The following is a 15,780-nucleotide window of genomic DNA, read 5'->3' on the forward strand; positions in this document are numbered from 1 at the left end:
AGCTGCCCAGGGATAGCTTGCATAGACATACTTGATAATTTCCTAACAATAAAAATATATATATTGTATCCATCTGTATTTGAAGTTGTTTGGAATGCTGTGTCAAGCAATAAAACTTGATGCAATCCTAGGTTACTTACATTTTCTCATGTACTGCCTTACCTACTGAGAAGCAAACCTAGAAAACAAGATTTTTCAGCAAAATTCTACCAAATTTAATTCAATAAATCTTACCTTACCATATCTTGTGTTTCTATTTTTATGTAGGTATTAAGATATAGAAGTCATGGTTTCTGTACTAGATTATTATAGAGAATAATTGAAATATCACTAGAATGTAAGCTCCTTGAGGGCAAAGACCAGGCCTTACTCATATCTTTATCCTTGGTGGCTAAACAGGATATTGACACAAAATAGGCTCTTAATAGATGAATATTGAATAAGTAAATGGAGAAAGAAGATGTAGGCATGACCCAATATGAACAACAATAGATTGCTGATAATTAGGTACTAGAATGAAAAGAATAAGAAAAAGGGCAAGAAAATTAGCCTATTTATTAAGGTTAAAGATGGTTGTGTCAATAGACAGCTATAAGTTTAGGCATTGGTATCTTCCTAGAACATTAGATGGAGTTGCTAATTGCATCTGGAATTCCCATTGCGCTCAGGAAATAGCCTTAAAGCTATGCTTTTCACTTTCTCATGAAAGCAGTGTGAACTGTTCAAATGTGCCTTTTAAAAATTTTTTCTTTTTCCTCTCTGTACTAATGAAGAATCAAGAAGGGACAAAGAGGTACAAAAAGAGAGATCACTGACCCTTACTGTTTGGATAGTATGCCTGCAGTTTATTTTGTTCTCTCCAACCCCAGAAAACCAACTCTGTTTCCATTGCACTTTAGAAAAAAACTAAATTTTGGGAGTTGGGTATTTTGTTTTTCCCTGACCAATTCCCAGCACCTTTCTAAAAAACTGTCAACCTCAAAGCAAGATATAAGCTTAGCAAGCACTGAGTGCCTCATGTCTCATAACAAGGTCCCAAAAGTCATTGGCTTGACCAACATGTTTGGCTTACCATAAGAGGATGAACAAATTTGTAAAAAGTCAGGCATAACAGAAAATAATTCCTGGATACCCTTTCACCTCTGCTGTGGATTCAGCAGCTCTCTCAAGGTTTCTCTCCAGATCAGAAATGCTTCTCCTTTGATTCCAGGCAGGCTTGAAAGAATCTCTCCTCCAAGGAGAATCTTGAAAGAATTCTCCTCCAAGGAGGGGAAATAGACAAAAGCTTGGCTGCCACCATAAACAAATAGGGTTCCCCATCATCATTATTATCACCAAAACACTGGTTTACTGCCTTCTTCTCCACAGCGATAAAAAGATGAATAAATAGCCAAGATCATGGGTTTGGTCTTTTATGGGTCAAATGGCTTTTTCAAAAAACTTAGCTGTAAGTTAAGCTGTTCCTAGATCTTGATCATATGTTTCTTACTCATGTGACAATGGGCCCAGGGCCCATTGAAAGAGTACATCTCAGTAAGTGAAGAATGGCACACCTTTACCTTAAAAGGAAAGGAAATAAACATTAGCATTTAGTAAGCACCTGCTATGTACCAAGCTCTATCCTAAACACTTTCTACTCTTAATTCTTCCTCCAAAACCTATATGTTACATATTTATTATCTCTATTTTTTATAAGAAAACTGAGGGTGAGAGAGATTATAAAAATTTTTAAATGAGTAAGTTCCATTTAAAAAGATATTGAAGGGGCGCCTGGGTGGTTCAGTCAGTTGAGCATCCAACTTTGGTTCAGGTAATGATCTCATAGTTCATGGGTTTGAGCCCCACATTGGACTCTATGCTGACAGCTCAGAGCCTGGAGCTTGCTTCAGATTCTTCCTCTCTCTCTCTCTGTCTCTCTCTCTGCCCTTCCCCCTTTGTGCTCTGTCTCCCACTCTCTCAAAAATAAACAAGCATTAAAAAAATTAAAAAATATTAAAGCCATTTACAATTGCATTAAAAAGAATAACATACCTAGGAATAAATTTAAGCAAGGAGGTTAAAGTCTTGCACACTACAAACTGTAAGTCACTAGTGAAAGAAATTGAAGAAGACACAAAGAAATCCAAAGATATTCCAGGCTTATGGACTAGAAAAATTAAAATGCCCATTTTACCCAAAGCAATATGTAAATCCAATGCAATTCCTTTTTTAAAATATTTATTTATTTATTTTTGAGAGAGAGTGAGAGTGCACAAGCAGGGGAGGGGCAGAGAGATAGAGGGAGAATCCACAGACTACGAAGCAGACTCTAGGCTCTGAGCTGTCAGAACAGAGCCCGGGATGGGACTCGAACTCACAGACTGTGAGATCATGACCTGAGCCGAAGTCGGATACTAGACCAACTAAGCCACTCAGGCACCCCTCAATGCAATTCCTGTCAAAATAGCAGTAGCATTTTTTCACAGAAATAAAATAAACAATCCTAAAGTTTGTATGAAACCGTGAAAGACTCCAACAAAGATAGATTGATCAAAAGAGTATGGAGTTATAAAAACAGACACATAGGTCAATGGAACAGAACAGACAAGCCGGAAGTAAACCCATGCACATATGGTCAATTAATTTATGACAAAGAAGGCAAGAATATACATACAGTGGGGAAACGATGGTCTCTTTAATAAACGGTGTTAGGAAAACTGAACAGCCACATGCAAAAGAATGAAACTACACCACTCTCTTATACCATACACAAAAATGAACTCAAAATAAATGTAAGACTTCAGTGTAAGATCTGAAACCACAAACTCCTAGCAGAAAATATAGGCAGTAGCCACTTGACATTGGTATTGGCAGTAAATTTCTGGATCTGGCTCCAAAAGCAAAGTCAACAAAAGCAAAGATAAACAAGTGAGACTACATGAAACTAAAAAGCTTTTGCACACCAAAGAAAACCTTCAACAAAATGAAAAGATGACCTAGTAAATGGGAGAAAATATATCCAATATGGCTTAATATACAAAATATATAAAGAACTTATACAACTCAATAGCAAAAAGTGAAAAATAAAATAAAAACAAAAACAAAAATAACCAACAACCACAAAACAAAAACAAAAACCCAAGCAATTCAATTAAAAAATGAGCATAGGATCTAAGTAGACATTTTTTACCAAAGCAGACATCTAGATGGCCAACAGACATATGAAAAAGATGCTCAGCATCACTAATCATCAGGGAAATGCAAATCAAAACCACAATGAGATACCTCCTCATACCTGCTAGAATGACTATTATCAAAAAGACAAATAACAAACGTTGGCAAAAATATGCAGGAACAACAATTGTGCATTGTTGGTGGGAATATAAATTAGTGCAGTCACTATGGAAAACAATATGGAAGTTCCTCAAAAAATTAAAAATAGAACTACCATATGATCTAGCACTTCTTTTTTTTTTAATTTTTTCAACGTTTTTTATTTATTTTTGGGACAGAGAGAGACAGAGCATGAACGGGGGAGGGGCAGAGAGAGAGGGAGACACGGAATCGGAAACAGGCTCCAGGCTCTGAGCCATCAGCCCAGAGCCTGACGCGGGGCTCGAACTCACGGACCGCGAGATCGTGACCTGGCTGAAGTCGGACACTTAACCGACTGCCACCCAGGCGCCCCATGATCTAGCACTTCTACCTCTGGGTATTTACCTGAAGAAAATGAAGACACTAATTCAGAAAGATATGTTCACCCCTATGTTCATCACAGCATTATTTATAATAACCAAGATATGGAAACAACCTATGTGTACATTGATGAATGAATGGTAAAGAAGATGTGATACACACACACACACACACACACACACACACACACACCTCACAATGGAATACTACTCAGGCATTAAAGAGAGTAGTATCTTGTCATTTGCAACAACATGGGTAGATCTTCAGGGAACTATACAACAAAACAAAACAAAACAAAAATCATAAATACAGAGAAAAGAATGGTGGTTGCCAGAGAGAGAGGAGATTGGGGAATGGGAAAAATGGGTGAAGAAAGTCAAATTTTCAGTTATAAAATAAGTAAGTCACAAGGATATAATGTACAGCATGGTGACCACAATAAAATAATATTGTGGAACATACTTGAGGTTGCCAAAGTTAACTTTGTGTGGTAACTTATGGTAACTAGACTTATTGTGCTGGTCATTTTGCAATGTATATAAATATTGAATCATTATGTTGTACACCTGGAGCCAATATAATGCTACATGTCAAATATACCTCAATTTAAATTATAAAAAAGCATAAGAATTCTATCAGTGGAAGGCAACATATTCTATGTGTCAATTAAGCAGTTTGTTCACAGTATTGCACAGATATTTTGTAAACATTGACCTTTTTGTCTACTTGTTCATTAAGTTATTGAGAAGGATGTTTTCAAGTTTTCCAATTTATTGTGGGTTTGTATATTTCATCTTTTAGTTCTGCTAATTTTTGTCATATATTTTGAAAGTTATTTTGTGTACACTGATTTAATTGTGACATTTTCTTAATGGAGTGACTTCTTTATCTCAAAAAGAAGGAAGATACTGAAGAAGTCAGAAGAAAGATTTGGAGAAGAGTGGATCCTCAAATTTTTTAAATATAATAAAAGGAATGTAAATATTCAAGAGAAAATAGTAGCTATGCTTGGCAAATAATATGAAAGAGGACACTTCTCATCCTGTGTCTTTATGGTATTGATATGTATGCAGAAATCAGTTTGAAGGGGAAGTAGGTCAAACAGACAAACAGGATACTGTCATTCAAAAAATATAAGAGCACATGCTATGCATACCACAAAGAAATTAAAGATATGGCTCTTGCCCTGTATGGAACTAGTAGTCTATTTATTGATTATAGGGGAAAATGAATTAAAATACAAATAACTGTAGGAGGCCAAATGAGAGGTATGTTTATCACCATGGACCAAGGATGCTTGAATGAAGTAATAGGATATAAACAGAAAGAACACAGAGAAAACAACTGGTTGTGCGGTATAATGAGGGATGAAAGAAACAGGCTTTGGAACTAGATTAAACAAAGTCTAAATCCCAATCATTACCCTTTACTAACTGTATATTCTTGGTAAAATCACTTACCTTCTTGGGGCGCCTGGGTGGCGCAGTCGGTTAGGCGTCCGACTTCAGCCAGGTCACGATCTCGCGGTCCGTGAGTTCGAGCCCCGCGTCAGGCTCTGGGCTGATGGCTCAGAGCCTGGAGCCTGTTTCCGATTCTGTGTCTCCCTCTCTCTCTGCCCCTCCCCCGTTCATGCTCTGTCTCTCTGTCCCAAAAATAAATAAACGTTGAAAAAAAAATTAAAAAAAAAAATCACTTACCTTCTTGCTGTTATGATAAAATGACATACTCTATAGGTTCTCAACAAATAGTACTCCTTTTATTAGGCAGTTATTGGAATTCACCTGTTTTTTTTTTCTGAACTCGTCTGTGTATGAATACAGGCATTTTACATTGAACAAAGAAGTCATAATCATAATAAGAGCAAATCAACTACTATTATTGTTACTGTTTATTGAGCACTGATCTGTACCAGGCAATATGTTCAATACTACTATTTCAGTGAATCCTCACAATAACCTTATGAGGTAAGTATGATTATTATCCCCATTTTATAGATGAAGAAACTGGAACTCAGAATAGTAAAGTGATTTCACCAAGGCTACTTAGGAGCTAATGACTCTGAATCAAGTATGCAGCCAAGCCTGCATTACTCCAAAACCACTGACTTTTAAGGCACTGTGTATTCTTTTCTCCAAAAATGTTACTACTGAACTGGTTTTGAATCAGGTAACGAAAATAGCAGGTTTGACAGAAAAGTTCTAGCTGCTGCTCTATGATTCAGACATGATGAATCCTGCTATTTTTTCAGTTCACTTTCAAAAATTGTCTCTGCCCTTGCCTCTACAAATGTGGATTTGCCTCACTATCTGGGCTGTAACAATAAGCACAAGTTAAGGCTGTGTCCATTTGTACCCATTTCTAACTGGCATACTGGATAAGTCTTCACTTTCATCTCAGAGTAGAGTGATATTACTTGCTTTATTTCAGCTTGCTGGAAATCATGAAAGCTCTTGCAGCAAAGATATGCCTTTGAGCTGGTGAAAAGTGAATGATTGATACAGGGTATAAACCTTCATTTTTCTGAGACAGATCTTTGAAACACAGGAAGTGAAAGAGCAGAAAAAAAGAGGGGAAGGAAGGAAGGATGGAACTGGAGGAAGGGAGGATAGGGGAGAGGAGACAAGGGGCAAAGGACTGTCAGAGGGAGGGAGAGAGGGAGGGAGATAGTAGAAAGAGAACTGTCCTTTTGGCAAGGAGAGGCAAGGTCTCTTTCAAAAGTGAAAGCTATTTTATAAATACAACACATGAGAGAATTCAACACAAGCAGGCACTAAATATATCATTCAAAACTTTTGTATTCTCTCCAAAATTTAAGAGTTCTAGAATTCTAGTCCAAATTAAATTTTGTGGATTTTAAAACCAGAGTCAACTTTTTAAAGTACATTTTATAGTTCATTAAATATGTATGTGGGGTCTTTTAAATGCATATTCTGATAGTGGGTGTAAATCTTTATTATGGGAATTTTTTGAGAAGAAAATGTTGAGATTGCTCTTTGATCAGGTATGCCCTCATGGCTCATATTCCAAGTTGCAATGGGCTTTTAGGGATTTAAACATTGACCAAATACTCAGATGCTGCATTTCATAGTTTACTTCACCTGCTAAAACTGACATTTTGTTGAAAATAACTTGTACACATAGGGCAATACCTTACTTTTCTCAACTCCCTGATTCTTTATGCTCTATCAGGAAATGGAAGCAAGTACAGAGGGAATAATACACTAAAAATACATGCCAAGGATTGGAGGAAAGTGGGAATTTGATCTCTAAAGAGTGAGGTGGTGGTGACTAAAATGACAAAAAATATCTTCCTTGCCATATCTCTTGCTAATGTCACCAGTAAGAAAAAGGCAAGTCCCAAGGGATTATGGAGAGTTGGGTCTTCTGTAACTATTCAGTACTTATTTGTCTACCAGCACAGGAACCTCGACAGGGTACCGCATTTCATACACACACACACACACACACACACACACACTCCACAGAAAGTATAAAAATCTAAATTGTTACTGTGCACACTGGGTTTATTCATTCATTTATTGAGTGACTGCTATGTGTCAAGCATTTTAGGTTGGTTAAACAGTTATTTTACTGTTTCATCAAATATAGGACTTTTCTTGTGAGTTTAACATGTATCTGGCCTGCTTAGAATTCTTCAGTGGCTTAGCACTATATATTGCTTCACAACAAATTGTGCCAAAATTATGCCAAAAAATTTTTGGCTTAAAATAACAACCATTATATCTCATGATATTTTGGGACAGAAACTCAGGCAAGACTAGGCTAGGAAATTCCTCTGCTCTAGGTAAGTGGTGCCACTAACTAGTATTAATCACCACTTTTATCTCTACTATGCTAGCCAAGCCATCATCAGCTCTCCCCTGGATTGCCGATAGTCTCCTAACAGCTCTCCATGCTTCTGCCTTTGCCTTTTAACAGTATACCTATCATTTTATTCCATCTTCAAACAATCTTGTGGAATTGTTAGGATAGGGATCATTTCCTTCCTTTACCAAGGAAAAGACATACATAAGGAGGTGAGAACATGTTTTAGGTCATTCACTCTCCAGTTCCATCCACGTTGCTAAAAAGGGCCATATTTCATTCTTTCTCATTGCCACATAGTATTCCATTCTGTATATAAACCATAATTTCATTATCCATTTATCAGTTGATGGACATTTAGGCTCTTCCCATAATTTGGCTATTGTTGAAAGTGCTGCTATAAACATTGGGATACAAGTGCCCCTATGCATCAGCACTCCTGTATCCCTTGGGTAAATTCCTAGCAGTCCTATTGCTGTGTCATAGTGTAAATAGGTAGGATAGTGTAAATGTAGTTTTTAGAAAGTTTATTATATTAGTGATTGTGGATCACCAATAACCTTAGCTCACGTACATTCAGGAAGAAGCAGACCCTAGAGTGATGAGTCACACAAGGAGATGTGAGCAAGGACAGAGTATAGCCAAGTTAAATGTTCCTGGACATCCACGAAGGCACTAGGAAAAAAATAATACAGGAAAGAGGAACACAGCACGCAAAGCACACCTGATCTACTTATCAGGTTGCCTGCAACAGGTTCTGCCTGTCTTGTACTGATACCTTAGTTCATCTCAATTTACAAAATAAAGGAAGCAATCTATTCATGCCTAGTGATAGCATGGCTGACGATAATAAGTGATAGTAAGGCTGGTAAAGTCAGTTCTCCTTATTCCCACCCAGGGAAAAGGGATTTTGCTTCCACTCATCTTTTTCATTGCACCTATCATCTTTATTAGATGGTTCTTTCTTCTTGTCTAAGAAAATGGTGCTGCATTTCACCATTAAGATATTCCAACATGGCACTATAAGGAGGCTTAATAAAGTAATATGGTGCCAAGGCCCATAAGCATTTTTTACATCATGCCTCTAAGTAATGCTTACTGGACTCAAAGCCTTAGGGCTCCACTGTCAGAAATTTTAAACTGAGAAATTTGTACAAATAATTTAAGCCAAAATAGGCTTTTACCTGATAGGTCCAGGAAATGGAAGCAATTGAAATGTATTGACCTGAATAATTCAGATAATTAACTCAGCTTATCACTTTCATTCTGCTAGTGTATACCTGGTCTGATTAATCCACAAGCTTTAAAATGACAATTTATCCAGAGTAAGCCTATAATCTTTGAACAAACTTTTATAGTATTTATATCAAAATGTCTCATTGTACACAGGACAGGATTATTTAAGTGGACATATTCTTGACATCAGTGTCCAAATATTCCAGACATGCCTACCTAAATGTTTTACTGGCAGGGGTAATTTTATTCTTATAGATTGGTCCAATTGTACGACTTTCACCTTGAGAAATACTTGAGATGGTAGGTCTTGTAATTCAAGGCAGACTTTAAAAAGAGGCAAATGCTTCTTATCCTAATAACAGCAGATTCTTTTTCTCTTTCTCTGTCTCTTCCTCTTTCTCTTTCTCTCTCTTGTTCTTTTAAGGAGCCAGGGAAAAGTCCTGTTGCTAGGAAAAAATATCGTTTTTAGGTATTATAGATTAAATTGTCTCTAATGCTGGGGCGCCTGGGTGGCGCAGTCGGTTAAGCGTCCGACTTCAGCCAGGTCATGATCTCGCGGTCCGTGAGTTCGAGCCCCGCATCAAGCTCTGGGCTGATGGCTCAGAGCCTGGAGCCTGTTTCCGATTCTGTGTCTCCCTCTCTCTGCCCCTCCCCCGTTCGTGCTCTGTCTCTATCCCAAAAATAAATAAACGTTGAAAAAAAAATTAAATTGTCTCTAATGCTTAATTCTTAGGGCATTTCCTCACTAGGAAATAAGCCCAAGCTACCTCTGTTGGGAAGATTGAACTGGAATCAGATATTTGACTAGACTAGAGGCAGTCCCTCTCACTCTCTGAAGCAAAGGAAAAATTCATTGGTCATTTGACAAAAACCTAAAACTTCCAAAAAAAACTGTCAAAATAAGAAACTGTAGAATTAAAATATTTCCTCCTATGAAGAATTTAGGGTTTTCAGAGGGAGAGGGATAGGACACAAATCTAGGAGAATTGAAAAAGGGTCTCTGTGGAATGGAAGGGGAGGTGAGTAGAAAAATTCTCTTCTTCAAAGGCCCAAACCTATATAGACCTCCCCTTGTTTGACACAAGGAACTGCTAGGTTAGAGCTCCAACCTCTGTTTATCCAAGCCATACCATTGTTCTAAGAGCTACTTGATTCTTAATTAAGAAACACTAACTACTTTATTTATACCCAACACATTTGGTCTGGGGAAGATTGATGGAGCAAGAAGCGCTCAGAGAAGGACTGAACCACTGGGCAATAATCTTGTGGGAGAATTTCAAGAGGGCTGAGGTAGCATCAAATCCTGGGTAAATTATTGCACAATGTCACCAATGGTAATTAACATCTATGGATAGGTCTATAGGCCAGCAGTGGCAGTGGAGCACCCCCATCCTCAGGCATGAAAGAGAGTGAGACTAAACTTCCTATTAGCAAGAAACACCCTTCCAAAATAGAAAAGGAGGGGTTCTTCTCCTCATGGATATTCTTGCGTAATGCAAAAATTACCAAGCTCTATTTACATAGGAGATTAAGAGGCAGTTTGATATGACAGAAGGAGTAGTGACTTAGATGTCAGGAAATTTGCACTACAGTTACTAATTAACTTTGTGACCTTGGAAAAGTCACTTCTCCTGGGCTTCAGTATTCTCCTCTTTAACATGAAGTCCCAAAGATGATGATAATTAAAAATAGTAAACATTTATTTAACCTTTGTTATGTACAAACATCATTTTTCCTATTTGTTTTATAAGCATTATTTTCATGTGTCTTGTTTTCCTTTATACCCACAAAAGGATCATAATCATACCTCCTAACAAAGTAATTCCATGTAAAGCCAAGACTTTCACTAACAAAAAAAATGAACCTGATTACTCAGGATCCATAATAATACAGTTTTAGCTGTCTCGTGTGTTTTTTCAGAAGAATAGACTTATTCATACTCTAATCCATCAACTCCAGTTGCTGGGCCTGTAATGGACATATATGCCCAACACCTTGTAGTCTCTCATTCTTTGATTCACACCCCTTGTTTGACCTGCTTCTATTATGATAATGGTGCTGTCAATACCATCTGATTGAAAATAAGCTGTCAATACTATCTGATTGAAATAAGAAGCTGATTTGATTCATTACACAACAACTATAAATCACCCAATAGTTTCCACCTTTTCAGACAACACCTGGTGGTTTGGGTTTCATTTTATGGTAAGGGATATAAGGCATGAAAAGTGTGAAGGGATGAATAGATTATAGTAAAAATTCATTTGGTATATCTCAGAGGTTTGCAAACTCTAATTCATGGGCCAAATTTGTCCTATAAACTTTTTATGTATGGTCTGCAAGCTTTATATTATCAAATGGTTGAAAAAGAAAAAGAAGGATATTTCATGATATGCAAAAATTAAATGTACTATCACTGCTTTTGTGCTGTGATGGCAGAGTTGAATAGTTGCAGCAGAGACTATATGGCTCACATGGCCTAATACCTTATAGAAAAACTTGGCTAGCCCCTGATCTATTCTCTTGAGAGTTTTTCAGAAATAATTGTTTCAAGGCCCCTTACTGATGGAAGTCTATGTAAATTTGTCTTCAGCCAATCAGAAGCTTTCCATTAAAAGAGATGCTGTATCTGCTATGACTGAGTTGAACAAAATCAAGCATTGTAAATAATGTACCAGGATCCTCCCTCTCAGTCTGAAGGAGTAGGTAGTGGGAAGCTTTCAACACTTTTTCACTTTCTTCTAATTGCAGCAGAGCCTGGATCATTTCAGAATTGACTCACAAACAAGTATTACCAGTTTCAGAGTGGACCACCACCCCAAAACTCCTTTGAGAAGAACTTCTAATCTGTGGTATAGTTAAACATTGAAGCTTTCTGCCTACCTATTTACTATCTGGCCTCAATATCACTGACTAAAGCTTGCATCCACAGCAAAGCACTACTCCCTAAAAAGGTAAGACTAAGCAAAAGTTCACAAGCACTAGGGTTTGCCACAGTGGGGAACTATAGAAAATAAAAATTTCTCCCTCTTTGGAGTGGAGGTATGTCCCAAAACTTGCTTACAATGCACATTTCTATTTGGAAGCTCTCAAGTTTTTCATTGATTTTCATTGTAAAATTGATTATGTATTACTTTGGAAAACAATTTTGATTCAAGCATAATCAAATTACTCTTTTAAAAAGCAACACATTATTTGCAAATGCCATATCTGATAAAGGGTTAGTATCCAAAATATATGAAGAACTTATAAAACTCAACAGCCAAAAGACAAATAATCTGGGGCGCCTGGGTGGCTCAGTCAGTTAAGTGTTCGACTCTTGATTTTGGCTCAGGTCGTGATCTTGCAGTTTGTGTATTTGAGATCCACGTTGGGCTCCATGATGACAGTGTGGAGCCTGCCTGGGATTCCCTCTCTCTGACTCTCTCTCTCTGTCTCTCTCAAAATAAATAAACTTTGGAAATAAAAAGACAAATAATCCAATTTAAAAATGGGCATAAAACATGAATAGATATTTCTCCAAAGAAGACATGCAGATGGCCAACAGACACATAAAAAGATGTTCATCATCACTTAACATCGGGGAAATGCAAATGAAAACTACAATGAGATATCATCCCACACATATAAAATGGCTAAAATCAACAAACAACCCAAGAAACAACAGGTGTTGGCAAGGATGTGGAGAAAGGGGAAACTTCTCGCACTGTTGGTGGGAATGAGAACTGATGCAGCCACTCTAGAAAACAGTATAGAGTTTCCTCAAAAATTTAAAAAAGGAACTACCCTACAATCCAGCAATCATGCTACTGGTATTTACCCAAAGAATATAAAAACATTAATTGAAAGGGATATATGCATCCCTATGTTTATAGCAGCATTATTTACAATAGCAAATTATAGAAGCAACCCAAGTGTCCATGGATGGTGAATGGATAAAAAAGAGATGGTATATATATTCAATGGAATAGTATTCAGCCATAAAAAAGAATTAATTCTTGCCATTTGCAACAATATAGATGCAGCTAGAGAGTATAATGCTAAGTGAAATCAAGCAGAGAAAGACATATACCATATGATTTCACTCATAGGTGGAATTTAAGAAAGAAAACAGATGATTATGAGGGGAAAAAGACAGAGACAAACCAAGAAACAGACTGTTAACTATAGAGAAGAAACTGATGGTTACCAGAAGCGTGGAGGTTGGGGAAATGGGTTAAATAGGTGATGGGGATTAAGGAGGGAACTTGTCATGATGAGCACCGGGTGATTTACGGAAGTGGTGAATCTCTATATTGTACACCTGAAACTAATATAACACTGTGTGTTGACTGTAATTAAAATAAAAACTTAGGGGCGCCTGGGTGGCGCAGTCGGTTGGGCGTCCGACTTCAGCCAGGTCACGATCTCGCAGTCCGTGAGTTCGAGCCCCGCGTCAGGCTCTGGGGCTGATGGCTCAGAGCCTGGAGCCTGTTTCCGATTCTGTGTCTCCCTCTCTCTCTCTGCCCCTCCCCCGTTCATGCTCTGTCTCTCTCTGTCCCAAAAATAAATAAACGTTAAAATAAAAACTTAAAAGCATCATATTTTTTCACCACAGAATATTTTAAGGGAACAGAATTTCTACTTAACTATTAATAATAAATTTTACACAAAATTACTAAATACAAATAAATGCACAACAAACTATTTATAGTTTTATTTGAATAGCTTAAAATAAAAGCCATAATTATTAAACAGAAAGGACAAAGACACTGAAAATTTCTTCAGTTTCAAGCATACGTCTGAACAACCTTTAGAGCAAAATACACAGTAGTTCCGTACTTCCTTTTTACCAGGGAAAGCTTGATAGAAGTTTCTAGAATTTAGGATTGATTAAGGTAATCTGAGCTGAAGAAAAGAGAAAACACTAAATCCTCTAAAGAAATAATGATTCCAATTTTGGCCTCAAGGAAGCAATAGTGGTTAATGAGGTAATTATATAGGTATTTCTGAAACACATGGAGTAAAGCCTTCAGGTACATTTTAGTTGCCTGAGGTAGAAAATTTGGAAAACCATAAACTTTGGCATATTGGCTTTCTATATAAAATTGTAGTCCTTTACATTTCAAGGAAATTATGTCTGAAAAGCACCTGATTATGAGGCACTTTACAATAGGGTCAAGAGTTTGAAGTCAGACTGCCTGGTTTCATATCTCAGCTCCACCAACTTGCTATCTATGTGATCTTGGGCAACTTACTAAATATATTTGTGCTTAAGTCTCCTCATCTGTAGAATGGTGATTTAATAACAACCACCACCTCACAGGACAAATATAAGGATTAAATGTAAAACATGTAACAACATTAGGCATATCCTCAGCATTCTATATAAGTGCTAGCTACTACTGCTGCTGCTACAACTACTACACCCCCTCCTCTTCCTCTTCCTCCTCCTCATCACCATTAATCTAAAATTCCTGGAAAATTTATGTCTTCATATGAATTGTGGGTCTTCCTCTGCCTAGTACACATTTTAAATATGGTATACCCTGGTTTGAATTTGCTAGGAAACACAGGATGTTCCAGAACACACCTAAACTCCAAGGGATTTATTTCATAGAGATAATAGTTACTCCATCTCTTATTCACACAAGTAGTCTTAGAAATCACTGGTGTTGGGGCGCCTGGGTGGCTTAGTCAGTTGAGTGTCCAACTTTGACTCAGGTCATGATCTCGTGGTTCGTAAGTTTGAGCCCTGCATCAGACTCTGCTTGACAGCTCAGAGCCTGGAGCCTGCTTCTGATTCTGTCTCGCTCTCTCTCTGCCTCTCACCAGCTAGCGTTCCCTCTCTCTCTCAAAAATAAATAAAAACATTAGAAAAAAAAAAGTAAATCATTGGTGTTGTATACCTCTGAATTTAAAAAGTCCCCTGACCCCAAGGAATCCTACAGATGATTCTAACAGGTAGCCAATTAATTTTGAGGAGCTCTCATATGTGTCCTCTAGGCATGGTCATCAGTCTGCATAGCATCCGTTGCTACTAAAAAACCCCGAAATGACCAATTTGTCTTAGTAATTTCAGTTTGGTTATTGATACAAAAGGAAGAAATCAGTTAAAAAAGTAAATCCCATTACAAAGTTTTGTGTTCTGGGGCACCCGTGTGGCTCAGTCGGTTGAGAAGCCATCTTCTGCCTAGGTCATGATCATGCTGTTCCCAAGTTCAATTCCTGCATCTGGCTCTGTGCTGACAACTCAGAGCCTGGAGCCTGTTTCAGATTCTGTGTCTCCCCCTCTTTCTCTCTGTCCCTTCCCCACTCGCACTCTGTCTCTCTCAAAAATAAACATTAAAAAAAATTATAACTTTTTAAAAATGTTTATTCACTTTTGTGAGACAGAGACAGAGTATGAGCAGGGGAGAGGCAGAGAGAGAGGGGAACACAGAAATCAAAGCAGGCTCCAGGCTCTGAGCTGTCAACACAGAGCCCAATGCGGGGCTTCAACCCATGAACTGTGAGATCATGACCTGAGCCAAAGTCAGACGCTCAACTGCCTGAGCCACCCAGGCGCCCCAACATTAAAAAATATTTTAAAAAACAAAGTTTTGTTTCCCCAGAAATGAGATATAATCATGGACTTAATTGCTTGAAATGTACTAGGTTGCTGTTTTTATTCAAAGAGATTTATACTTGACTAATTCTCCTTCCAAGTGCTAAGAATTTAAGTACTTGAGGGTACAATGATGAATGAACTACATATGGTTTAGTGTTATGCTATTGTTTCATTTTTATTTATTCATTCAGGAAGTGTTTATTCAACTCCTTCTAGGTGTGCATTGGAGATGCAAATGCCACAAATAAACTATATGGTAAAGCCAAATGAATCATTAGCCCTGTCATATGGGGTGTTACCATTTATTCTCTAATATTTCTTTCTAAATGGCAAAATTGATTGATGCCTTTGAGATCATGTGACTTATTCTTATGATACTATGTAACTACATTATACATTACCAACAGAGCTGAGTTTAGGACACTGACCTAACATCGAAGTCAAAGCACTACTGG

The sequence above is a fragment of the Prionailurus viverrinus genome, chromosome X (assembly GCF_022837055.1).
Source record: "Prionailurus viverrinus isolate Anna chromosome X, UM_Priviv_1.0, whole genome shotgun sequence".
Classification (NCBI taxonomy): domain Eukaryota; kingdom Metazoa; phylum Chordata; class Mammalia; order Carnivora; family Felidae; genus Prionailurus; species Prionailurus viverrinus.